Source organism: Motacilla alba, chromosome 2 (assembly GCF_015832195.1).
Source record: "Motacilla alba alba isolate MOTALB_02 chromosome 2, Motacilla_alba_V1.0_pri, whole genome shotgun sequence".
Lineage (NCBI taxonomy): Eukaryota > Metazoa > Chordata > Aves > Passeriformes > Motacillidae > Motacilla > Motacilla alba.
The window spans coordinates 23,030,445-23,057,354 of record NC_052017.1 but is presented as its reverse complement, the minus strand read 5'-3'; the positions used below and the strand labels follow the sequence as shown (position 1 = coordinate 23,057,354).

The 26,910-nt window shown below is 40.7% G+C and overlaps 1 protein-coding gene across 7 annotated transcripts in view; it reads right to left on the bottom strand.

Moving 5' to 3' along the window:
• Positions 1-26,894, bottom strand: part of ANKIB1 (ankyrin repeat and IBR domain containing 1) — an 86,629-nt gene extending 59,735 nt beyond the window's left edge. The window contains exons 1-2 of one of the 7 annotated variants that reach the window (XM_038125219.1): positions 26,161-26,893; positions 9,767-9,955 (exon numbers count right to left, since the gene is read on the bottom strand). The gene's annotated coding sequence lies outside the window, so the exon portion shown is untranslated. The other 6 variants (XM_038125258.1, XM_038125210.1, XM_038125267.1 and 3 more) reach the window with 6 other exon arrangements.
• Positions 26,895-26,910: the final 16 nt, after the last annotated feature.

The window sequence follows — 26,910 nt, the reverse complement described above, 5'->3', positions numbered from 1 at the left end:
CTCTTGTTGCATTTTGCACATTAAAATGCAGAACAAAAAAAATAATTGCTATGCCAACATCTCACCCTTCATACAATGATCACCAATATAGCATTCTCTATGCTTTAAATACCAAGGTTGAAAAGTGGCAAAAATGTTGAGAGTTGACTTGAATAAAACATAGTGTGGGCTAGTGAGAGAATTAATTATTTCCTCATTTATATGCTTGTGGGATAGAGAGTCTAGCAACTTAGGTTACAATCTCTTTATGCTAGCATATGTACCAACAAGTTGAAGGTTAAAGTTATTGCTCAATTTAGTAATTTGAGACTTTGGCTTACTGACTCAGCCATAGAAGACTTTCATCCAGGTGGAGTATTTTCTTTCAGACACACTTCTTTCACAACCGTAGTTTGTGGAGTAAAAAGGATTTTTAAGAATGGCTTTGGTTTTCTTTGCACTGTTGCGTTTAAAGGGATGCAACTGGGCCAGCTGCAGCACAGACTAGAAGCAGTTTAAGAAAAAAAATCTGCTTAGACGTAGCTAAAGTAATAGCTACATTAATTTTAATTGTGTTGTCTGTGTTGTCTACAATACTTGCATTCATCATTTTAATGAAATGTGGTAAATCCACTGTGGGGCAGGTACACACACACATGGCAGGAGAGACAAGATACTGTGCAGCCAAATCAAAGGTACATTGTGATAGCTGGACAACAACTGCATTCCTGCAGGTAGTGAGGGAGAAAAAATCCAGCAGCACAAGTTAAAAGGAGCAATCTGTTGTGGTGTATACTTTTTTCCCCCTTTAGTGAACAGCAATTCAGTAGGATGGAACAAAAGAATCATCATTCTCTAATTATGCTCTGGAACATCCATTGGTCGCACCTGTAATTGTGAATTCCTTTCAAAATTCTTTCCAGGGCCTCATGTCTGTAGAAATTATTTTAAAGAACAACAACAAAACCCTCTAAGTTCTGTGAAATTCAGATAACACTTTGGAGTTGTTCCCAATGCAACTGTCTATCAAGGCCTTAAAAATCTTAGTAATTTAATTTGCTGTACTTTAGTCAGTGATATGAGAGAAATCAGAGAATCATAGAACATTTTGAGTTGGAAGGGACCCACAAGGATCATCGAGGTCCAACTCCCAGCCCTGCACAACCTCAGGAATCACACCATGTACCTGAGAGTGTTGTCCAAAAGTTTCTTAACTCTGTCAGGCTTGGTGCCATGACCACTTCCCTGGGGAGTGTGTTTCAGTGCTCAACCACCCTCCAGGTGGAGATATTCTTAATGGCAGTTTTAGGTTCCAGGCATAAAATACAGAACTTTTTTAGGGCTAGCTCTTTATTCTTCAGGTTATGTAGACTCCTCAAATCTAAAATCTAAAAGATTTGTACCTAGTCTACCAACACCAGCACCCTAAGCCCTCTCTCTATCTACATCAGAAGGGGAAGAAGTAGAAAAATAAATGTTTGATATTTTATTAGATTAAGTTAGGCTGCAGACAGACATACTTCTGGCATTTTAATCCCAAGCACACTGTTTTAGTATAAAAAGCTCACTACAGACTGTCCCACTGACTAAAGTAATAGTACACTTTAGGTATGGTGCATAAAAAATTGTCAATTTATTAAGGATCTATAAAAGTGACTTCTGTGTTACAGGCCAACACTGATAGCATCACCTTTTCATCACAAAGAAGTGAACAAGTGTCACCCAGCACCTGTATAAAGAAGTAGCTGATGACTCACAGGACACTTAGCATCAGTGAGAAATGAAAGAATATGAACCAGAGACTGGTAACGCTCTTAACCAGTGCAACACCTCCCATGCTGGCAGCATTTGAACGCACTTCAGTCACTGTGTTGCCTCTCTGGTTTCTCCCTACCCTCACACACACATCTTGCCCAGAGGATGGGAGCCTCTCTGCAAAAAACATCTTTGCTTAGCTGTGAGATGAACTGAACTAAGCTAGGTTGCTGCTTAAGACAAATTTGTGCTCTCTCTGAAATCAGATTCAATAGCCAAAAAATATAGAGAAACCACCACCAAGAGTTACAAGGCAACAGTTCACAGAGCAAGGGACAGATGGGACTCACAGACTGATGCTGTATAAGGGAGAAAGTCTGAAGAAATTTGTGTATTTCTTTTAGATTGATCCGCCTAGAAAAAGTGAGAGACAACCTGTACCGGTACAGGTACAGAGCACTGCTACAAGATGAAGGGAGGAATGAAGATGGCAACATTAAGAACTACAGAAAACCTCATGGGGAACTTGACTGACCAATCTCTGTAGGGTGCAATGTGCCTGGACCCTGGCCTTGACTGAGTCCAGGATGTATTTTTCAAGTACATTTGCTCACCTTAGCACAAGTAAACAAGTTTCAAACTGCATGAGGGCCCAAAGCCAACCTTCTGGAGAACCTCTGGTAGAATCTGGCCAGCCAAAAGCTTAAGGGGTTAAATTGTCAGAATTGAAAACAAAACTTACTGTCTGCCAAGGCACATCCATAGAAAGTGAAACTAAACAGGGTGGCAACACAGGGATGCTCACGAGGACACTCCACAGTAAAATCTGAAAATCCCTTATACCTTTAGAAACCTTAGCATCTTCCTGAAGCAGAAGTTTCTCAGTTTGAGAAAGCTTTTTCACATGCAAGAGTATCAATTTGTAGGGTCATACTCTTAGTGGATCTTGTAAATGTGAGAGGCCTGTATGGTAAATCATCAAATGTAAGGACAGCTACACAAGGTCAGGCATCTGCAATAAGACTGCACACAAGCATCATTCCTTCCTAAAAGCATACAGTCTCATTTGGAAATAATGACTATCTAAAGTTAATACATTTCAACGTAAAACCTACTGGTTATATAATCAGCAATGTATTTCAAATAAAGTAAAAATGTGAAGAAACAAATAAATCTAGATTTTTCAACGTCCAATCACAAAACATGTTGTATTTGAGAATGTCAGAGGAAAGCCACAATCACTGTATACTACCACTGCCTCTTGGCTCATAAGAACACTACTGGGAGGACCAGTACTCTGTATGTAGATTCTATCTGTGATACTTCCACAGGTTGCATGTTCTGAATTAAATAACCAACACTTACCGTACTTCCTCTGTTATTACCCAAGTAACTTAAAGCACTGAAAAGAACACTGCACACCATTTCAAGGAATATGCAATTTTGTCAGAGTTCCCTACTTACACTTAAGCAAGCTACACTTTGAAGACTAGACTAAATCTCTATTTAGTGCAGTATATTAATAGCATAAATATCTATGGATGAAATTTTGTAAAATATACTCTGATTACATGAAAGGACTATCTGTTTCCATGTTTTCAAGTGGGAGGTGAAGAAAGCATATTCAACTGTCTGAGACAGTTGACGAGCATTGTTCACAAACATACCAGACCAGAAAGAAACACGCACATACTTTTATTGTTTCCTGGAGGCATTCTTACGTGCTTGTTTTGTTCCATGTAAAGCTAAAAGACAATGTGACCCTGCTGATCTTTCAAAGAGATCTTGATTTTTTTCAGATGAATGAACAAATCAATTTCCTTTTAACAAAGAGGTAATTTAACTCGTCAGCACTCCTTCAAAGCAATACATTCATTTAAGGTCTAAACACAGAATCTGGGAGATCATTGTGTGTCTAAAATGAGATGGATTCCTGTAACAAAGTATGTTTTCTACACTGTATTTAAGAACCATTTTACCATATTTCTGAGAGACAACTTCAGGAACAATTTAACTCTTTTTAGTCCAAGCACCCTGCTTATCATGGTGCTGACTCCCCACAATCTCAAGAGTCATCCCTGCTAACTGAGAATGAGCCATTCAGGTAACTGCAGTGAAAAGGATCACCATTTGCATCTTATGTACACCAGAAAACTGGGAGAACTGCAACTGCTGAATTTCTGCTAAAATGCCTAATATACCCACCAGCAAAATTCTGACTTTGGCAGGGAAATGGCAAAAGATACATTGGATCTAATCTAAAATTAATTTAAACAAACACATAACTTGAAGAAGTATTTTTAACTTTTGCCAGAACACCTCTGCTGAAATATTTGGCTGGTTTTTCCACTGCATACAAACAGTTTAACAATTTGCATAAAGGCCATGGATAATAAAATTTAATTATAGTATGTCATATACAGTCTGTATTTAGGAAGATTATTCTTGACACTAGTGTAATTACAATGAAACACAACCTTGCTGTATAATGATTTTTGGCTTTAAGATGAGTATCAAGCCAAAGAAAACAGAAAAAGAATAAAGATTTTAAAGAAATCCAATATTACCTGAGCTTGAATCACAGAAGGGTTTGTACTGGAAAGAATCTTTAAAGATCAAAATGTCCAACCATTCTGTCCTGGGCAGGGACATCTTTCAGTAGACCAGGCTGCTCAAAGTCCTGTCCAGCCTGATCTCAATCATAGGGCATCCACAACTTCAGAGAACCTGTTTCAGTGCCTTGCCACCTTCATCATACAATATTTCTTCCTTATGTCCAATCCACATCTACTTCTTTAAAAGCAATGCCTCTTGCCTTGTTAAAACTGGCCTTGGTAAAAAGCCTCTATCTCTTTTACAGAACCCCCTTTAACTATTGAAATGCTGCAACAAGGTCTCCCCAGAGCCTTCTCTACTCTGCTTCTGGGCTGAACAATCCCAACCCTTTCAGCATTTCTTCATAGGAGAGGTATTTCAGGCCTCTGACCATTTTTGTGACAGTCCTCTGGACTCACTCCAACAGGCCCATTCTTGTACTGGGGATCCCAGAGCTGGACACAGTGCTCCAAGTGGCATCTCAAAAAAGCAGAGCTGAGCAGAGGGGGGTAACCTCCCTTGACCAGCTGGCCATGCAGTTCTATTACTTCTTTTATCAGTTCTCCTACTAACATAATCAGCATACCTAGGGACTGATGCAGACACTATTACAATACAAATGACTGCTGCTCAGTGTAGAACTGACTGTTACTGACCTTTCTCATGTAAGGCAAGGAACGGAAGAAGGAGAAATGCAAGGTACTAGAGTCACTTACTTGGCAAAATCTGACCTATCCGGCATCAGAATTACATGAAACAGAATATTTTACAGGCTTAATATTAGAAAGATTTTCAAGAACCAGTCTGAAAAAAATACTCTGTTTTACCCAAATAGTAAAATCTTTATCATTTTAATAGAGAAGTTCTTCAACTATTTCCATGAAGTAGCTGTACAGACACCAGAAGTAACTGTACAGACACTGGGATCATAAATAACTGTGCAGACACGGTGCCTGATGCTTAGTGGAACTTTCCCTGTGATCACATCCAGGGGTCACACTGAAGTCAGAGAAGACAGTAACAGCACTCATGCCATTTCTCCTACGCTCTCACTAATCCTGCTGGCAACCAGATAAGACAGTGGAAAAAGAGCAGCAGAAGTAACAAGCCTGGCTGAACTGCCAGGAGCAAGAAAAATGCAGGAAACAATGGAAAACAGCAGTAGATTGAGAGGAGAAAGGACTCTACACAGCTTTCCTCACCCATGGGCCATTGTCATGTGAGACAAATAAGGCAGAACTAGTCAGTGTTTATTTTAACTAAAGGACATAATAATGGGCCTACACAAGTAGGTGAATTGTGATTATCCTGACCAAACATTCCTTATTCTGGCATTTTTTTATTTCTAGGAAAGGGCTGAGGCTGTATGAGTCTCTTGTGACTACTTTTTTTCTGCTGAATCTTTCTAAATTAGTATTTACCTATAAGGCTTATCAATACAATGCCCCCGCCAGTCAGGACAACAAAGCATCCTTCAGAAACAAGGAGAAATATAAACTAACAATTACTATTACTACCCTTCCTGACATCTAAGCTTAAGGAAAAACAAATGTTACAATGTGCTTTAAAGTTAGAATTTATATTAAAAATCTAAGCCATAAGCAAAGAAAGCAGATGTTCTATGATAGAAATAAAAGATTTTTTAATTTTAATTTTTCTTCATTCTTTTCACAGCTAATATTGCTGAGAAGTTTGGGAGCATCAGCTGGGGAGTTTTCTGTTCACTTCTGCCTGGCATAAACTTCAGCTTACATGCCCAAAGAATATTACAGAATCACAGATGTAGTATTTTTTAATCATTCTTTTAGAAGTCTTGTTACATTTATCTCATATAGTCTTTCTTAAATAGCAAAACTTTGATATAAACCCCATACTTTATATTCAGAACCACAACATCCAGGTCACCAGATTCTTACATCTTGTGTCTGCTGGAACATTTCACTATTGCATCCACTGTTTCAATTTCTTATTATGCCTGAAAACAAAAACTCTCTGTTCATGCAGAAATGTGTCATAACAATAAAAGAGCATCTGTGCTCCAACAAATCCAGTGGCATTTGTACTGGCTAAGGCTAACCAGTTTGCAGTAAATTTTCATCTTAAATTATTGCAAAACAGTTGTAGAAAGCTAGGAATGGTTTCGTTTTACTGGTTTAGCACATCATACAATACTACATCATACTTCACATAATTGGCTATATAATCAAATTATTAATCCTTCAAAGTATTTTAACAGTTTTCCACTTTAACAGCAATTTTCATAAGAGTGAATTAAACTAGATCCAGACATCTCTTTGGACATCGTCCCGTGGTAATGCCAAAAGATAAAGGCAGGCAGACAAGGCTGTTCAAAGGTATCTGAGGCAAGATACAATCTCAGCCAGACCTGATGATCCAAAACTATTATGTCAAAGCAATGTCTGACCTAGGTAAATGGTAAAGATAAAGATGTAGACCAGCAGATTCTAGATGAAAACTAGTGCACAGATTTGTGAAACTGTCCATGATTTTCCAGAGAAGAAGGAGAGTAAGTTTTTAGGTACTGAGAAATAAAGACTCCTTGATGGCAGTAAGGGCTTCTATCCCCTAATAATCTGCTAAGGGAAGAAATTTCTTTAGTCCAGCAACTTAATGATTGATCTTGTCCTGAATTCAGAATTCTCCATTCAACACTTCTATCTAGTCATGAGTCTTCTTACTGCTCACATCCACAGTGTCTAATGCTTAAAAAAAATTGTAATAGATTCTTGGAGCCAACGTGGTCTTGAGATTGAATTCAATTGATTTTCAGTTTGGAAATTTGAAAAATTACCTGGCAAAAAAAAAAAAAAAAAAAAGCCTACAAAAGTAAAACCTTTAACCTCTTATAGCTCCATCACACAACTTAAAAAAGAGGAATTACAAAAGTACAAAACAAGCCTTTACACAACTAAAAAAGCAAAACCTACAGGATTTTTTCAGCTCTGTAGATTTAGAAGGGTTGTGGCATAAATTAAAAATTAGGTCTGACAAAGACTGGTAAGAATCCTCTGCTGTTTTGGAAGTTATTTCAGACTGACTTGTAAAAAAAAAAAGTGCTAATCCTCAAAAAGAAATCTGAATCTTGCTTAGGAATAAATATCTGAGACTCTAAATGAGGAAAAAGCTAGTTTATTCCTACTTTGAAAGAATTTGATTCCTAACAACAATTCTGTTTCAAGACATTAGCTAAGGCAAGCTGAAAATTATTTCCATTATATATATACTCAAATGTTATTAATGATAACTAGATAATCTAATTATCTCATTTACCAGTTCTAATTTATAGGTCAACATTTTGATTTTAATTAATACAATTTATTGTGTGCTTTCATGAAACAGCTTCATATCTGGTTTGCAGCCAAATTTCTAATTGTTTTATACTTCACAAGTAAAAAATCAAACAGACAACATATAACTTTTAAAAGTTTGTCGTTACTAATATATGCATTTTTATTTCCCATTTTGTTTTAAAGTATTGTAAACATAATAATGGCTATACTGGATCAGATAATTCCTTGTCTTCTGATCTCATTCCTCATCCAGAGTTAACAGCAGAGTGTACCTATGAAAAGTACAAAAACTGGGCAAGAACAGATGGACACTTCTACACAACACTCTCCCAGTCTCCAGCAATTTACCATTTGATGAAATTTTGAGGTAGATATGCTAGGTTTATATTAGTAACCTGTATTGCATTTTTCTTCCACTATGTTGTTCAAAACCTCCCCAAATCTATGGAAAATTTTAACAGACAGAGCTTCCTGAAATTTCACAGCTTAATTATTCATTGTGAAGAAATATCTGGTTTTAACTGTCAATTTGTTAAATTTCATTTTAACTGTCTACAAGAACGGAGAGGCAGACAGAAAAGAAACTTTCAATATTCTCTCTCTCCATTCCACTTGCGATTTTAGAGATTTCTATCTCATCACCTTCTATAGGTGATCACCCTTACATCATACTAATCCTCTGCTCTTTTACAGATTGATTAGCCCTAATTCTGAAGAAGTGGATTCTGTGCCAATTTTAGGATTATTTCTGCTTTTTATGATCTATTTCCAATGCCACTAACACCTTTTTAATTTAGGACATGCAAAATGAACGGATTCACATCATGGCAGCATAGCTTCTATTTTGACACTTCATTAACTTTTTTGGAGTGATACTAAGGACTAAGCTAATTTTCTTCAGAGTTTTTAATATAACCTCGAGATCCTGTTTATGAATGGTAATAATTAAGAGGATAATATTCTATATATATTTAGGACCTTTTTTTTCCCCCAACCATATGAATCTTTCAGCTTTAGCTATATTGAGTTTTGTATCCACCATTGTGTCTCATAAAATACTTTTGGAGTGGGCACTGTTTGTTGTAATCACTGATTACCATCTTTTCTATATTATTTATCCTCACATGCAACAGCAGAGGTCCTAGCACTGATCTATCTGGGACTCTATCGGTAACCTTCAACCACTGTGAAAACTGTCTCTTTATTTCTGTCCATATCCATAACCATCTTTAAACCAGTTGCTTCTGCATGCAGTGGACCCTTGCTCTTTCCCAAAGCTGTTTGGATTGTTTAAGACTTCTAAGTAAGGGATCAGGGGATACAACACTTGGAAATTCAACCAGATTATACAAATGTATTTTTCCAACTTCTTCAAAGAATTTAAGTAAGTTTGTGAGATCAGGCTTTCCATTATGGTATTAGATTGACAGATCTTAAGGACATCACATTTACCAACATGTCTGCTAATTATTACATCATATTACATAATTTCTACTAATATTCCAGGAACAGCTTAAGGCATCTGTTGTCCAACAAGCCTGTCTTGGAATCTTTTAAAAATTGCATCATGTTAACCCACCTCCAGTAATCAGTCACAAAGTGAAGTTCTTAAGAGGGAGGCTAAATATGACAAAATGCAGAGGGGTTGCACAGCTTTAATTAACAAAGAGTTCTAAAGAAAATAATATTTGCACTGAAAAAAATAACCCAAAACAGAATTTTCACAGTTTCTTCACAAGATTCAACACAGACTATCAGTTATGAGATTAGACCTACAAAATCAGACCCTGGCTCTCATCACCAAGTACTTTGGCAAATGATACTTGATACCTTCTGATATCCTTTTGATATCCTTTGATAACCTTTTGATACCCTTTTACCTTGCTAGATTCAGCCAGAATGTAGGAAACCTCTAAAGTGCATCCAAAATATTTTTTTACATTGAGATGGAATAGTGATATTCTGTCATTTAAGAACAATGAATTATTTTAGACTTCCCTCCCCATTTTCTTATGAAAGACCTCTTCCTCTGAGAAATGCTGAATTAGTTATCAAGGAAAGACTACAGCTAGATGCTATGAAGGAGAGAAGAAAGCATAAGCAGTCTTACGAGGCTCTTCTCTTACTCTGGCAATGTTCGAAGTGTCACATATGCAGACCTTGCTTCTTTTTACTCCTCTCTACTTCACTGCAACAACAAATAAAAGGAAACTTCCTCCCAAAATTGCCTCTCTTCCACCAATTGTCTTGTTCCCATGTTCTTCTGTAGTCTGTAAAGCTTGTCACTCTCTTTACTGCTCTTTACTTCATGTTCCCTGGGGAAGAACAAAGAGACACCTCACAGAAAACCCTTCCATAGCTGAAGCATACCTGAACAATTTCACCGGTTTTCCCAATATAAAGAAAATTTCTCTATTCAGAAACAGATTTTAGCATTCAACACTATTTACACAGTCAGAAAATATTTTACTTTTTATACTTTGAACCAGAACACTGCAGCCTAAAAAAAGGGAATCATTATAAATTTAGATTGTAATTGACAGTTATGCTGGACTGTCACAGAACCAGAGCACCTGAGGTACCAGAATCAAACCTGTTCAATCTCAGATTGCTAATGATCATATGGTAATACTCCCCTCCTAAGCAAAAGCCTTTGGCTTGGTATCCAGTACCCAAGATTCTCTGATGCCTTGCCCACGCATTGACCCTTGTGTATTGCCCAGATTTTGGTAGGATGTTTCTGTTGTCTGGGGTTTTTCATGGAAAACTGCTGCCTTACCTATTTTTACAGACGGTTACTGGGCCAGCAAGCAAGCATTCTGAAAAGCAGCATTCACTAGACTTACATTCCCTTTGTTTCTAATACTGCTTGCTCACACCATCAGCTACTATCAAAATACATAATGGGGAGTTCACACAGTTTATGTTCACGACTGCCTCTGTTCCATCCACATCTGCTTCACAGAGTTCCCGGAGTCATAAGAAAAGAATGACTGAAAGTGCTGAAGCACAGCTACCTCACCCGTGGATCTGGTACTTCTGGTTAGGTAAGGCAACTTTTAGGACCTCTGTGTCCCTTATTTCCTGCTACATTAGACAGGGAGGTCCTGCAGAACACAAAGATCCAGGTCACCCTCCTGACGCGGGAGGTGTCAGTGACACTGCACAGGAGGTTCTCAGCCAGTGCTATTTCCGAATGCCGCTCACAAAGTCACAGAGGACATCTGCACATGGGCTTTCCCTGCTGTGGTGGTGCTGCTGGGACTGGGACATGCGTTCCCTTCCTGCTGCCTCCACAGCTAGGCATGCCTCCTCACCTAAAGGAAGACTTTAAAGTCTACCAAACCTGGCTGCAAAGCAGTGACAGCAGATATCCAGCCCAAGATGGTGCATGGCCACTTGAGACTATGGAATCCAGCCTGCTGATGTAGAAGAGAGAGTTTACTGCTGTCTGTTAAGTCACCACATCTCTTTTTCAGCTTGACAAGCCCATTCAGCCTCCTCTACCATGACTCATGAAGCAGTTCTTACACAGCCTGACCTATGCCTAGGAAAAGTTCAATCATCAATCCAGCATTTACCAGGTACTAGCAAACTTATATTTAGCTGTCTGAAAATGAGACAGAAATCCACTGGGGTAAGGTCCAAGAATACACAGTTTGTTAAAAGAAAAATCCCACTGCCAGTTGCAGAGATTTGCAGGAGCAAAGACAAGCAATGGCAGACAAGACGAAAGCTGGGGGAACCAGCTGTATTAGTCTCAGCAGCTTGCAGAGCTGTGATGCTCAGGAATCCCTTGGTGACTGCCTAATGAAAAACCTGCTCCAGTGCCAATGTAACACACAGGCACTTATTTCAGAGTAGTTCTTTCTGCTTGTAAAGTAAAAAGCTCCACAAGAGAACATTCCCTACCCCTACTCTCTGCCAGAAAAAGCCACAAAAAAGTGCATTTCTTTTTCCTCTATACGACTTCTTTTCTTGGATTGTTCTCCTCCCCAGGGCCCACTTCCCTGCCCAGACCAGTGTGAGACCTCTATCAGACTTCCCTGAAAACTTCAGAATTTATAAAGTAATTTTTATAGTTATCACGAAGCGTGCACTTAGCAAGCTGGAAATCTGCCTCCAGTATCTTCTTATGACACAAATGTTGCTTGAGAAACTTACAGTGTAGTTTCTTAAGTGGTTTTAATTGGCACCAGAGCTGATACTGCCCTTTTTGTTTCTGATCCCCTCTGTTCATCCATATTTTGACCATTTCCCTTGTTGGTTTATTTTAGTGACTGTACAGAGAAGCAGAATAGATCTAACTCAGATTGATTCCCTCTTCTGGGTTTTCTTCCGGGATGCTGATGGTCCAAAGAGCCAGAGCATGGCAGCAGTGATAGGGAGGCAGGACTATTTGTACCAGTGCATACTGTATGGAGTGGAAATACTTTCAAAAAAGTGTTTATTCATACTGAAGTGCAGACAGAGGCAGAAACATCACCAATGTGCAAACTGTGCAAAGCCCACGGTTGGGTGCAAGAGGCAAGGCAGTACCATTGCATTAGCTAAAGTCAAAACAGTTTTCATGAAATTTATTTTGTAGTCCCAGCATTATTTTATCAGCTATCACTCTGACAGCAGCCATACATTCAAAAAGGGATAGTGGATGGAGCATGAACTAGAAGATATTGCTGGGTGGAGTGGGAGACTGCAGAGAAGGCATCACAGTACCAAAGGCAGCACTGGCTGCTGCAAACTGCACCTAAGCCTGCAATAACCCACGTTGGGCAGTGTACAGAAGAGTATCAAATTATATCAGGATACAAACTCACAACAAATAACTGATGTAGCAACTTCACCTCAGCCCTTTAGAAAAATGTCAGCAAAACAGGTACCCCTGTCTGAGACCAGTTTTAATTTCACAAAGCAAAACTTCACACGATTGTAAACAGCAGCAGCTGATGCTATTCAGGTGTCTGACACTAGGCAAGCAAGACCTGTGTGGAAAGACAACTAAAATCCCTCTCAAACAGGCAGTGAAAGGACAAAGGTGAGCTTGCACTTACTAAAGGGAAAAATTCAAGCCCTGACAGTCAAAAGCAGGTATTGGTGAAAAAGGTTTAGTGTAGCTGCAGGGGCCCAGCAGGACTCCAGTGAGAACAAAGTCTACTAAACTGGCACAAAGCTTTTTGAACAAATACAGTCTTGAAGGGCAGAGAGATGAGAAATATATCTAATTTAGTCCTTCTCCACCTGCACTTTGGGAAAGAGAGATGTTTAAGAACATTATCTTCCTTCCCCCCTATAACACTAATCCTGTTGCATCATATTTCATAATATACTTAAGACTTGCTGGGGGAACAATCTGTGGAGCTGATTTTCAATTGCTGCTAGATATGAAGAAACAATACTTTATCAGTAGGGTTGAAATATTCATTAGAGGATTTAAGTTTTAAGGTCTTCTGAAAATTTCAACAGGTACAAACAGCTTTAAAAATTCTACTGTGGTATCACTCTATGTACTCATACAGCATCCTGCACAGCAAGAAGGACATTCCAATTGTACTAAACTACTCTCTAGAAAATAAAGAAGGTGAAAAAAAGCAATAGACAAGAAATGAAATGGAAGACTATTTGCTATAAAGTAAAGTAAGAAGTATCTCTGAAGCAAGCATCTAACAGCTTTAAAACCAGCCATGAATAACAATACACAGTAATCAAAATATACCTCTATAAAGAAAGGAAATAAATAAAAGAGACTCCCTTTTCAAAGGTTTGAGTGGTTTGCATGAAAACCTATTGAGTTGCAACAGAAAGGCAGGAGGCTGGAATGTTCCAGGAAATAGGGATGATGGAACCACCTACTCTAAAAGGCATATACTCCACCTATGCAAAAGCTTGCTCATTCTTTCAGGATGTAATCAAGTGTCTGAGTGACATGGAAATCTTATTTCCTAATCAATTAGAATGGCAAACTGTATTTTAAAAAGCCCAAAACTTTGCATTTTGCAGCCTCATATCTCATTGAATCCATTTTAGAAAACAGAATACTGCTCTCATATCTTCAACTCCGTGTAGATAGATTTTAAAGCCACTTTCATTTCATAGAATGTAGCAGATTTAAATAAAAATAATTTGTTATCCCTCAACTGTAGGGAACTGGGGCCACAACATACAATTATCACATCAGAACACTTCTTGTGTGCCCTCAGCTGTTTGGATACAGCAGCAGGGTCGACAGTTTAGAAAGAGAACAGGAATCATCAGAGTGACAGTAAGCAGGCTCAGGCAGTACTGGGGAAAATAAAGTATACAACAACTAAAAAAAGGCATGATTAGGGTGGACCGTCTGGCTTTTAGGAATGTGAAAGGATTTAGTTTCACAGTAAGCCATGGGTAGACAGTTTCAAGAATATTTTTCTGTCCAAAGTTCATACTGAGATTTTATGTTTCAAAAAACTTTTTTGAACACCTTCATTTACTACTAACCCAGTGTGCTTTGATCTGAATGTCATTATTCCTTTGAAGAAGCTAAAACATGCTGAAGATTCACAGAAAATACTGTTTGGTTTTCCTAGAAATTATATTATTCATACAAAAGTAATTCCCAAAAAATACATGAATTTAGGGTGTAGGATTTCTTCCCTTGTGCTCATGAGTAGATTCTAAAATTGAGAACCTTTGTACATTTCCAAAATAATGAAGGACATAATTATCAGTAACTCTTCATGGCTACCCAAATACCACAACCTAACAAAACTGAATTTAATTCAGTATACTTTTCAGGCTTGTGACTAATTAAAGAGAAATTGGACTCATTATCTTCATCATCTATTTATATAGTAGGAAATTATACACATAGCTAAAAAAGGGGGAAGGGATAAAAAAGTTAACCAATCATCTTCTAAAGCACTTACTTCAAAACTCTGGTTCTCCGTACTTATTTCTTACTCACATATACATGAAGCAAAATACATGCAGCAAAAAATCAACAGGATTTCTGAATGAACTTAAAAAGTATTAGTATGAAATAAATATCAAATCAAGAGGCAACTTACATCACATTTATAGTAAAATAATGTGACTGTTGTATTAACGTTTGCACACTTTACATTGCAAATACATCCAGAGTAACAAAGACTAAATTATCCCCTCCAAATTATCCCTTTTTAATTAAAGATGACAACAAAATATTTTATACTAGAACATGCCTGTCTAACTCCTATTCCAGACAAGTGAATTTAACTTTCTATTTAAGTAAGTAATAATAAACTTTCTTTATTAAGCGAGTAATTATAAACTTGAGGCAGCTTGCTTATTGAGAAAGTCTGAATTCATGAATTTTGGGGGGAAAAAAACCCAAACAAACCAACCACACAAAAAATACCCATCCTCAACAAACAAATAAAAACCAGAATAAGCAAGTAATCCAATTACAATTATTAATTTATTTCATTGCCTGAAAGAATGCACCAGTAATTGGTCTATGTCTACTAATAGTAAGCCATATTACAGAAAAAAATTCCTAACATCCAACACTGTGGAAAAAAATCTCACTAAAGATTAGTCAATTTCATGACAGACACGTGAAAATTCAAAGCATTAAACCGATCACTTAAAATCTTTGACTACACAGAAGTCAGGTTAAAAATCAGGCTTTGAGCCATATAGTTCAGTTTATTTAAGATGACAATATTGTTATCATCTACAGAACACCACAGCTCTCTGGGCCAAACACATCACCTGAGTCAGAACCAGTTGTATGCAGAGGAGAGAGAAAACAGTTGTGCAACCATATACTGAGATTTGGAGCAAGCACTTATTTACATTAGAAGGAACCTCTGGAGGTCAACAGCTTCTATCCTTTTCTCAAGGCAATCTTCAGAGCTCCAAAGGCTCCTCAACACCATTCTCACTGATGTTCAGAGTATCTTCAGACTACTTTTCCCAACATATGACCACCTCAATAATGACAATTTTTCCTAATGTCTAATTGAAATATCCCTTGCTTCAACTTTTTCTGTTGTCTCTAGCCCTATCACCCAGCTCCTCCAAGAAGAGTCTGGTTCTGTCTTTTCTGTACCCTCCCCTTAACTGAAAACAAGATCCACTGCCCTAGTCTCCTTTGAACAGAGGACACCCAGCTCTTCCAGCTTTTCTTTTTACATTATGTGCTTCTGTACCCTAATTATCCTGGCAGTCTTCCTCTAGGCCTGCTTCCAGAACGTCAGCTCCTCTCCTACACCAAGAAGCACAAAACTAGACACTGTTTTTGATACTGTCACACAAATGTCAAGCTGACAGAAATACTCACTTCTCTCAGCGTCTGGCTTCATTCTTGCTCAAAGGTACCTCGCTGACTCACATTCAACCCAGTGTCCACCAGCAAAGCAACGTCATTTACTGCCATGCTGCTCTCCAGCCATCAGTTCCCAGCCTGTACTACTGTGTAGAGCTATTCTGTTCCTATGTTCAGATTCTGCTGAACATCAACCACAAGGTTCTTGTCAGCCCATTTCTCCAGCCTGTCAAAGTCTCTCAGAGGAGCAGCCCTGCCCTCCAGCCCACACAACCTTGGTGTCATCAACAAGCTTGCTGATGGTGCACTCCATCACCTCATCCAGGTAGTTAATTAATATTATAAATGCAAAGCTGCACTACTTAATTTTACTGAATACTAATTATCATGTCCTGAAAAGGATAAAGGACTTCCATGCAGTTTAATTTTAACTAATTAACAGGTTGATAAATGGGATGTCATGAAGAACTTGTACTTCAACACACAAGTCACCAAATAAAACTTCTTCAGTATTTTTTTAAATGGGCAGTTTGCACTTGGTGACTCACTGAAATAGCTCCAATGAAAGATTTCTCTCCAACACTCTCTCTAAATATGGACAACTAAATACACAAAGTATCTGTGTCAGTGACTCTTAAGAAGTTTGGGAAAAGGGCCTAAATTAACAGCCATTGTATATTTATACTGCAATAAGCTACAGAGAGAGCTATTAGTAATGTCTCAGTACTGCAGGCTGTGTACTTCCATATACAAACTTTCAGAGAATGCAAGTAACAGGAATTCTTTCAGAAAGAACAAATGCTTTGTCTTAGAATATTTAACTCACAATGCTTCATAGACCTAGATTATTTGCTATCACAATTTTGCAGTAGATCTTTTTCTACAGAATAAATGTGCCAGATCATTGCTGAAGAATTGTATTTTGCTATCATAAAGTCTGCTATACAGCTGAGTCTCAAGATTTGAGCTTTAAAATATCAAAATCTCCAACCTATGGATATATAGATTACTCCATCAGTCTATGAAGTTCTTTGAATTTAAAACGTGTAACCTGCATTATTAGTGTAGCTGGAACTTTGGTCTTCATAGTTTAATAGGTATATATTTCTGCAGTTTCTTCACAACATTGATGAAATTCACCATTTTTCATTCAAGAAATTAACAATATATTTTCTGGGCTCTACTCTGCCAGAACATTTCTACACTCTATCTGTAGTCTTTCAACACGGTAAAGATAACTGGAAATGAACACATTCGCTTGTCCCTCAGCTGCTCAGAGATCTAGAACACACCAGAGCCACCTGGATTAAAAAATAAAAAATGCTAAAAAAATGACAATTCTGCAAGTAATTTACAGAGGCAATAAATAAGAAATAATATTTTTTTTCCTTAATGAGAAAAAAAATACTTATGGGGAAAATTCCATTGCAACAGCATTCAAAGGTTGCTACTGTCAAAAATTAGTCCTGATGTGTGCATCCAGCCTTGCACATCTTACACACATAGTAACTAATAGAAATACACAGAAAACCACACAACTGCATATCACAGAGTACAGTAACAGTCCAACCCTTAGTAGAGAGAGGAGTTCATTAATAAACAACTGTCCTACAATTCCTATTCTTAAGTCCACAATAAATTTGAATAGTACCAGTATTTGATGTATTTTATTTGCAATTCAGCTACTTCTCCAAAGGCAGGTTCATAATATTTCAATTACTATCATCAGTGCTTCATTTGAGCATCCTAAAAAAATATACTATTTCTTTTTTAATACAGTCAGTTTTGAGTTTCTACACAACATTTTTGTACCATTTCGTACCACAACATTTGTACCAAATACACCACCTATAACTTTGTCATCAAAAATTCCTCTTAGAAATCCATTTGAAATAAAAGGGCAGGGGGGCATTGCTTATCCCAACTAACATCTATGGAACTTCCCTGAAGCAGAAATCTTAAGTGGACTAAAACTAATAAATATATCAAATAGAATTTTCTGCTCGAAGTTATTTCATTTGTAGTAATTTACAACCAAGGTCAAAACCAGGACACAAACAGGACACAATGTTCCTACCATCTCTTGAAGTACCTGCTATAAGAACAAGCAGGGCTTGTTTAAAAAGCAGAATTATAAACCAGAAAAATCTAATTATTTTCTCTATGCTAAATTCCAAGAAAAGTGATCATCAGGTGAAGTACTTGTGGCAGAGAACCAGTTTCCAACTTATGTCCATTTAATCACAATTGATCAGAGACTATATAAACCAGTCAAGAAACATGCCATTAAAACATATATAATTAGCATTATACATTAAGCAAAAAAGCTTTGAAACCTCCAGAACTACATCTTTCCTCAAGGATGGTGGGGATGGGAGGGGGGAAATAAGAGATTACTAACATCCCTATAGGACATTTGACAAAAGTAATTATTTTAATTAAGACAATTACCAGAAAATTAAACAGTGTAAGAATTTTCACAATTAGACACAATCATTTTTACCACTTTTCCACTAAGCTATATCACAGGCTACCCCTAGCTGACATCATGTTGACCAAAGCCCCAGGTTCTTTTCTGGCAGGCAGCTTTCCAGCCACTCATCCCATGCCTGTAGTGCTCCATAGGGCTGTTGTGATCCAAGGGCAGGATCCAGCACTCGCCCTTGTTGAACCTCATACCACTGGCCTCGGCCATCGATCCAGCTTGTCCAGATCCTGCTGCAGAGCCTTCCTACCCTCCAACAGATCAACACTTTCACACAGCTTGGTGTTGTCTGCAAACTGACTGAGGGTGCACTGGATCCCCTCTTCCAGATCATCAGTGAACACATTCAAGGACAGACCACAACAGTGAGCCTTGGGGAACACTAGTGACCAGCCACCAACTGCATGTAACTCTATTCACCATCACTCTGTGAACCTGGACATCCAGACACTTTTTTTTTTTGCCCAGAGAAGAGTATACCAGTGGAAACAGTTTCTCCAGGAGAATGCTGTGAGAAATGGTGCCAAAGGCTTTACTGACATTTAGGTAGACAACTTCTGCAGCCTTTTACTCATCCACTAAGCAGGTTACTCTGTCCTAGAACATAAGCTTGGTCTAGCAGGACCTGGCTTTCAAAAACCTGTGCTGGCTGGGCCTGATCCCCTGGCTGTCCTGTATGTGTCATGGGATGGCTCCCAAGATGATCTGCTCTGTGACATTCCCTGGCCCTGAGGTCAGACTGACAGGCTGGTAGTTCCCCAGATCCTCCTTCCAATCCTTCTTGAACATCAGTGTCACATTTCCTAACCTCCAGTCACCTCAGACCTCCACCATTAACCAGGATTGCTGGTAAATGATGGAAAGTGGTTCAGTGAGCACTTCTGCCAGTGCTATCAGTACCCTTGGGTGGATCCCACCCAGCCTCATAGACTTCAGAGTGTGCCAGTGGCATAGAAGATCTCTGACCTTTTCCCTTTGGATTACAGGGCTTTCATTCTGTTCCTCGTCTCTGCTCCTCTCTCTCTCCAGCTCAGGGCACTGGGTACCCAGAGAACAGCTGGCCATGCTATTAAAAACTGAGGAAAAGAAGGCATTAAGTACCTCAGCCTCTTTCCTTATCTTTTGTCACTTTGTTTGCCCTCTCATGCAATAAAGGATGAGGATTCTCTTAGGCCTTCCTTTTGCTACTGGTATATAAATAGAAACACTTTTTATCAACTTTTACAGCAGTAGCCAGATTAAGTTCTAATTGGCCCTTCTAATTTTCTCTCTGGACCTCATGATATCCTTGTAGTCCTCTTGAGCTGCTGGCCCATTCTTCCAGAGGTCATAGACTCTCCTGTTTCTCCTGATCTCAAACAAGAACACTCTGTTCAGTCAGGCTGGTCTTCTTCCCCAACAACTCTTCTTTAGGCAAATGGGGACAGCTCGTTTATGCACTTCTAGGATTTCTTTCTTCAAAAATGTCTATCCTCCCTGGACTTCTCTCCCTTTTAGGAATGCCTCCCAGAAGTTTTTCCACCAGTCTCCTCAATATGCTGGTCTGCCCAGCAGAAGTCCAAGGTGACAGCTCTGCTGATTCCCTCCTTACTTCTCCAAGAATTGAAAACTCTGTAATTTGACAATCACTGTGCCCAAGGCAGCCTCCAATCATCACACCACCCACAAGTGCTTCTCTGTTTGCGAATGGTAAGTCCAGCAGGGCACCTTCCCTAGCTGGCTTATTCGCCAACTGTGTCAGGAAGTTCTCTTCCAGACACTCAGGGACCTGTTTCCTCTAGACTGTTTCCTCTCCACTGCATTGTATTTCCAGGAGACATCTGGAGATTTGAAGTTCCCCAGGAGAACAAGGGCTAGTGATAGTAAAACTTCTCACAGCTGCTCAGAGAATAGTTTGTCTGCCGCTGCAAGCTGGCTAGATGTAAGAGACTCCCAACCAGGATATCTGCACCGTAGGTCTTACCCCTGATTCTCACCCATCAACAACCCTATTGGCACCATAATTAAGCTCTAGAGAATCCCAGCACTCTGTAAAACACAGGGCTATTCCACTGCTTCTTCTTCCTTGCCTATCCCTTCTGAGGAGTTTACAGGCATCCACGCAGCCCTCCAGTTGTGAGTCATCACACAATGACCAGCTTCCGTAATGACAATTATACCATAATTTTCCTGCTGCACAATGGCTTCCAGCTCCTCCTGTTTGTTGCCTGTTCTGCGTGCACTGGAGCAGAAGCACTTCAGTCAGGCTATTTATACCTCCACCTTTTTTGGAGAAGAAGTCCTAATTCCTGTATGACCAATCTCAGATGCTTCTGTGGTTTCTAACACGTGGATAAACACTGGTCTTTGCTGCTACATGGATCTTTATCCCCTGTCTTCACTGAAATCCAGATCAAAGGACATCACTAGCACACTGTGCCACAAACATGGGTGTGCTGCCCCCAGGCTTATCTCTAGTGAGCCTGGTTTTATCAGTTTCCCCCTTCAAGTCTAGTTTAAGCTTTTCTAATGAGCCCTTCTAACTCCTGTGCAAAGATATTTTTCTCCCTTTGAGATAGGTGTACACCGTCTGTCGCCAGAAGGCCTGGCAACATCACCATCATCATCATCATTCCCTGCAACTGGAAGGATAGAGAAGCACACCACTAGTGCTCCTGATTCCTTAACCAAGGCCCTGAAGTTTCTCTTCATTGCCCTCATACTTCTTGTTACAACTTCACAGCGGACTACCTGAAATAAAAAAAAATAAAATCAATAATGGATAGTCTGAGTGCCTTACCAGGATAGGACACTTTCTCCCCACATCTTTAACCCAAGCCTCAGGGAAGCAAGAGACTTCCTTGAGAAGTGGGTCCTTTGAGCTCTTTTGAGCCTTCTGCTCCCTTTGGAAGGGAGTCTCCTAAGACTATGAGCCATCCTTTTTGCTTTGTGGGAGCAGATTTGATGCAGGGTACAGGTCAACTTAACCTTGGCAGCACCAAGCTAGATGAAACATCATCCTTGTTACTGTTTGGTTTCTTGTGCAGTGGCTCTTAAGTATTATGTAAGGGCATTTGGGAAGGTAAGGCAGTCACAGAAGAGCCAACCACCTCTACAGCATTGGGCAGGAACTTGTCACCATTGCCCCATACTCCTTCAAGTCACTGCACTCAGCTGGGCAGAGAGAGCATAGGGAGTCTTCCACATCATGTCTACTGCAAGTTCTTCAGGTGTGTCAAAATGGTAATCACAAGCCACTGGGAAACTCCTTTTAAGTAAGGAAAATCCCCAAGAACTTTAACGAATTTTTTCCAACACAGAAGCCTGGACATAAAAACTATTTTTATACAGAATTAGCAATATAGTGCCTCAGTTATGACTATGTAATATAAACTACACTAGGTTATTGTCAAAGCATAATGTTACTATACTGAAGGTTGTGTGCAAACATTGATTTCTAGCTGAAAGTTTATGCTCAAATCTATACCTGGCTTTTGGAGGATTTTGTCCCCTAGTCTTCCTTGTCAGTACAGAATTAAATAGGAAACGTTACAAGAGTAACTTTCTTTGCAACACTGTAACACAACTGCTTGATAAACCCCCACCCATCCCATATTTGAACTGCAGTTATCCTCTGACAGGAAGAGTTCAGAATTTTCCTCATTTAAAATACAAATGTAAGGAAACCATCAAATTAAAATCTCTCTCGAGCAACTTCAACAAAACCCCTGAAAGAAAATTCAAGAATATTAGTAGTACTACAAATAAGCTTTAGGTCAAAAAGAAGTGTTTGCCTAATCTAAAACAGTTAAAAACTCTTGCTCCTTACCCTGTAAAAACAGGCCCCAGTAAAAACTCTTTCTTGTGGGCTCCCTTTACACACTTAAAAGGCTGGAACAGCATCTCCTCGGAGCCTCTTCTCCAAGGTGAGCAACCCCAGCTCTCTCAGCCTTTCCTCACAGGAGAGTGTGCTGGCAAACAGCAGGCCTGTATAAGGCCTCACAAACTAAATCCTAGTCTGACATAGCTGTGGGAAAACTAACTGCTCTTCATGAAAACAAAAGCCTGCAACAGCAAAAAACAACTTGTTTCCCTGCGAAAGAATTCTACAGATTAAGACTCTGTTTCAACAATTCCAACCGTCTCAGCTTTAAGAATGAAAACAGCATCTCACTAACAACCCTTTCTTACACAAAAACACCTTATCCAAGACTGACCAATTAGTATGAGATGACAGCTTGTTACCATAGACACAGGAGGGTTTATAAAACTCTATATAAAGGGATATATAAAATAAAGTTTTAGCTTTTTTCACTCCTTAAAAGTTTGTGTCTTGTGTCTCTGAAACGAGGTCAACAGCAACAGGAGAGCTGCTCCATGTTTGTGTCCCTCCCGCAGACCCGCTCCCACAGGTTCACGTCTTTGCTGTTTGAGGGGCCCCAGAGCTGGATGCAGCATCCCAGGTGGGGTCTCTCTCACCAGGGCAGAGCAGAGGGGCAGAATCCCCTCCCTCATCCTGCTGGCCACACTGCTTTTGATGCAGCCCAGGATACAAGTGGCTTTCTGGGCTGCAAGTGCAGACTGCCAGCTTACGTCCAGTTTTTCATCCAAAAGTACTCTCGAGTTCTTGGCAGGGCTGCTCTCAAGCCCTTCACCCCCCAGCCTGTATCGATACCAGGAGTTGCCCTGACCCAGGTGGAGACCTTGCACTGGGCCTTCCACTGTCACAAACAAAGACTAAGGTGTCTGTTTCCAATAATTCTGGAAGTCATTTAGCAGTTATGAAGAAAATAGCAGTTGTTAAACATTAGCTAGACATCTCTGGATTGAACTTTCAATGTAAAATGTAATATAATCTTGCATGAAATAATCTTTCCCCCTAAAATTTACACATAAGTGTGATTTCTATAATGCTCCATGGAAAACTATTTGGTATTGTATTTTGGGATGAGGAAGCAAAAGCAGTAAAAGTCTTGCCTGATGACAATGATGTTGAAAACAGAATTTTCCATGTCATTTTGAACATTTCAGAATTTCCACAGGGCTGCTCTTCAAGTAAAACAGATCTGTCTTTGCTATGTGTCATTACCAATTATGCAAACACAGTAATATGATTAGAAACGTAACTGGTTCAGCACACGTATCAGTAACCTCCAGCTTCTCAATTTTCCTTCTTACTGGCATGAGTCACCTTAGCAAAGCTGACAAAACTTCAACAGTGACAACTGCCGACAGCAACCTCTAGTTATCAGATTCCAAGGAGAAGTTAATGAACTACTCAGGTAACGGTAACTACATGACATCTGAACAGCAAAAATAAATCCAACAAACAAAACCCCTCAAATACAAATGAACAACACCCCCAATGCAAAAAAATCCCAACAAAAATATCCCTCCAATATACAAAACAAAAAGGATCTTAAAAAACCCCAAACAAACAAACAAAAAAAATCACAGAACTTGGTAGCCAAACTAGTTAATGATTAATAAACAAAGCCCTACTACTGAAACAAAAAGAAACATAGTGATAAGCAATCACAGCAGAGATGTCACAGACCGGAGTGATGAACTGTTCAGGACAGAATAAAACAACCATAGCATCAACAAGGTTTTATACAGAGAAAAAAAGCATAATGACATTTTCTAAAACCATTTTTATAGTTATTCCATTGAATAAAAGCTGACAGCTTTAGCAGGCATTTCTTTTCATATTTACATGCTTAGTTTTCTTTAATTTTCTGAAGTGTGTAGGCCAGATAGGAACACATAAGAGATACATGTAAACTCACATGCAATCTGTAACCATGTCCAGGAAACTCCATGTTTTGTGCAATAAGCCCAATTGTGTACTTACACACATTCATACATACCTAGTCCTATCTAGATGTGTATGGCACAAGCAAAAATAAAAGGGACTGCATAAAACTTACTTGCCTAATTTTTGGGTTTTGGCTATTGATATTATTATGATAGTGCCACTGTTGTAATTCTTCTTTTAAAATTAATCTTCATAATACTCTGCTGATGCAATATACATGAATACAGAGCACCACCAACATTGTTTAGCTTTTCAGCAGACTTACAGCAATACTGTAATTCAGGAATAATAGACTGTATTATTGAAATATATTATTCTTTTGATTAAGGACTGAAGTAAAATTTGTTGAAGAAGGAATTGTCAGGGTATGGGATCACAGAAAAGACTGGAATTAATGTTTTCAAAAGCCTCTTCTGTGATTTGTAAATACAACCATTTACTCTTTCCACACCCAAAAAAAAAAAAAAAAGAAAAAGAAAGTTGCTATAAATTTACTTCTATGTAGAAACAAGTCATATGTTCTAAGTAGTTGAAAAACGCTGTTGCTTTCCTTATGACTAAAGCCTGTTTGCCTCCCAAGGAAGAAGAGGAATTTTCCTCTGTATGCAAAAAAGCTTAAAGAGAAATTAATCCACCACACTTCCCATTGAAAATCAAAAAGATGAAAGTAAGGATAAAACAGCCATACATGTAAGGAAGACACAGTCTCTTCACATTGCTAACCTCTACAGCCAAAATCCTCTCAAGAGCTGTCTCTCTCTTTAGTGAATGTACTTAAATTACAGCACATTATTGATGTTATGTCTACAACTAAAGCTCCATTTCTGGAACTGGTAAGTACAGAAATGCACTCAAAGAAGGTGCAATCAAGGACGGTTAGTCATAATGGAGAGACCCATGCAAACAATTTAAGCTGTAGTATTAGTTCTTTACTCTGCCGAGAATGTTTTCGTGACTCTGTATATCCTCTGCATACTATATGAACTATAAATAAGAAATTGACTAGGCATGAATTATCAAGATTAATTTTTAAAAGTTGCCCAATTTCCAGTATGTGCTTAGACATGCCCACGAGAGGGATACTGCTACTTACATAAAACTGCTATGGTATCAAGACTAAATTTTTTTTCCACTGGGCTAAAAAAGAAAAAAAAACAAAACAAACCAACCAACCAAACAAACAAAAAACAAAAACAAAAAACCCCAACCAAAAATTAAACAAAAAACTCAAACAAACAAATAAAAAACCCCAAACCAAACCAAACCCACAAAAAAAACCCCAACAAAAACAAAACAAAAAAAACCAACCCGACATTCCCGAGATCGCGAGCGTTTAAATTCATTCAAGGGCTGCTCTGACGGCGTTACCGAGCCAGGAAGCCAGGTCACACTGTCACAGCTCGCCGCGCAGCACACGCTCCCACTCTGACCACTCACACTTTTTCGCTTCTGCCTTCCAGGCAGGATTTCCCGGCCACGAACAAGGCGGGCACGAGCCCAGCAGCGGGACCTGGCTGAAGCCAGGCCACCGGGCAGCTCCAAACTTTACGACGGTCCCGGCCGCTCCGGGGCGGCTGCCACCGCTCCCCCCCACCGGCCAGTTCCCGGGCCAGCCCCCCGCCCTCCCCGGCCGAGAGCCCGGGCGGGAGGCGGCCTCTCCCCCCTTATCCCCCGGCCCGGCGGCCCGCGGCTCCCGCCATCCCCTTTCCCCACAGCCCCCTGCGCACTACCTTCGGTAACCTGCCGCTTGTTCACCTCCGCTCTCCGCTCCCCTCGCCTGCCGGCGGCACCGAGGCGCCCCCGGAGCCGCCTCCCGGCCCGGCCCCCCCGCGATGCTCGGCGCTGCCGACGCCCCGATGTGCGGAGCCTCCAGGCTTCAGCCGCGAGCGGGCTCCGCTCGCCGAGCCTTCCCGCAGCCCCCGCCCCGACCTCGCCCAGCGCCGCGGGCACTCACCGACTCCTCACAGGGGCTCTCCCCGGCCCTTCCCGGCGCCTCCGCGCCCGCCACTCAGAGCTTCCATGTGCCCAGCGGCCGCTCCTCTCTCCCGCTCCACTCCGGGTACGGCGCCCTCTGGAGTGCCCGCTCCAGTGGGAGCCTCACGGACAGCCGGGGCTGTCACTCAGCTCGCCGGGGCCCCCGGCGCGGGCACGGCGCTGCGGCTGCCGCCCGCTCGCTACCCCTTTGTTCGGCGGCGGCGCTGACAGCTGCTGCCGGCGGCGCTCCGTGGGCCCGGGCGGCCGCTCCGCCTCGGCGCCTCCCCGCCCGCCAGCCGCGCCTCCTGCTCCCGGCCCGGCCCGCAGCCTCGGCTTGCTCCCTCCTTCTCCGCCCGCGGTCAACAACCGGCGGCGGCAACACAAGTTCAGGCCGCCGACCCGGAAACTCATCGGCAGCCGAGGCCCGCGGGGCTCCGACGGGAAGCGGATCCACCGCGCCGTGGGAGGGAGCGGGGCGGGGACGGGGCGGAGCAGGCCGGGACGCGGGGCCTGGGCGGCGGGCGCGGCGGGAGGATGCGGCGGGCAGGCGGCGGCGGGCGCCACCGAGGAAGGCAAGGCAGGCAGGGAGGGAGTGGGGCCGGGGCGACCTTCCTCACCCCGGTCCCGGGGCGGTCCTGAGCGCGGGGGAGCCGCTCCCCCCCCGCGGGGATACAGCGGGAGCACCCTCGGGGGCCGCTGCCCGGCGGCTTCTGGGCGCGGCCGGGGAAGT